Below are 1,597 nucleotides of genomic sequence, written 5' to 3' on the forward strand. Positions count from 1 at the left end.
TATATATACTATGTATATGTACACACATATTTCAAAGTTTCCCTTTAGCTTGTTTCTTGTGTTGTCGACCTCCTGATCTGTCATTGGACCACCGTTTTTTCACATTTTCTTAAGTTTGAAATGAGCTGAGAACATTCATACTGAAGGGAATAAACCCCTTTGATTTCCTCATGACAACCTTGACATTGTTGCAAAATTCTTTATTATTCTGTTTGCTCCATCTTTTCTATCCAACGCTTCATTTTCTGTGGGGCGTAATACACATTGTCGCCTCTAGGGGGCCCTAGCAAGGTTTTAGACTTTTGGTCTTGTCATGTCTCTGTGCGGTTCAGATGAATGTTTCCATGTCTGTGGGATCAGTAGCAGATATAGTTCACCTCCTCCGTTGCAAAAGCTTAAATACGTTGTGTTCAATTGCCTAAATTTAATCATTTTAATTTCATTTTCAGTGCATACAAAATACAACTATTGTATATGATATCTCTGGAGAAAATCCTATAAACTCTCGGCCTCTGTGTGTGATATTGTGTGTGGATGAAGGACTGTTTCCCTCATGTATGATGTATATACATATGCATCATACATACATTTTATTCTTTTTTTTTTATTATTTATTCCAGAAACAGCAGAATTTCACAAAAGGTGTCGTATACTGCAGAGGTTATATTTAGTTAATACGGCCTGCGGTGACGCACAATGTGGACTTGTCATCAAAGTGGGAACTTCGGCGCCAGAAATAAGATGATCTCATGGATTTATGTTTTCTCACAGAAATAATGGCAAGTCCCCACCAACCAGAGTGCTAAGTTTGAGGAACTGAGAACGCCTTAGGGAGAGAGGTATGGAGAATAATGATCGCGTGACTTAATGAATCAGTCACAATGACCTACTTGTATCTGAATATAATTCATATAAAGATATAAGTACCTGTATATCCTATTTATATCAGGAATTACTCGTCTTGTGAGGGTTGGAATGACGTCTCTGTCCTCGTGGAAGCCGGTGAAAGGAGTTTCTCTGACTCAAGCATCCAGTTTGAGACATAACATTTTATATTCTCTCATAAAAAGAGAAGCAGTCCTATCAAAATACCTCATCCATGACCGGACAAGTATATTGTCTACAGATAAACAGGAAACATGGGGTTACAAGTTGGTGTTGATGTTGTGATCACATGCAAATGCGTCTTGTACCTGGAGGCCCCGGAGACGCCCTGAAAAAAACCTTCAAACTATGTTGTGAGACCCTTATTGTGAAGCTGAGGCAGTGAGATGTGGTCAAGCCAAACCTTTGCGTTTACACTAACACAAACACCTGTGAACCACTTGATGTAGTGTCATTGTTTCATCTCTTCACAAAGCCTCGCCCCTTCGGCTAAATAGTCGAGTGATGATTCTCGGTGAAACCACAGCTGGTTTAGCCATCTGTGAAGTCTGGTTTGAACTAATAAGTGATTCAGCCGTCAAATATCTCTGAGTTGATGTTTAACGTCTAGAATTACAAACAAGCTTATAGGTCTGACCTTTACCCGGTTATATATATATATATATATATATGTGTGTTTATTCTAAACAAATCACGGTATAAATAGAGGACT

Source organism: Anarrhichthys ocellatus, unplaced genomic scaffold (genome assembly GCF_004355925.1).
Source record: "Anarrhichthys ocellatus isolate YVR2014 unplaced genomic scaffold, GSC_Weel_1.0 scaffold11, whole genome shotgun sequence".
Lineage (NCBI taxonomy): Eukaryota > Metazoa > Chordata > Actinopteri > Perciformes > Anarhichadidae > Anarrhichthys > Anarrhichthys ocellatus.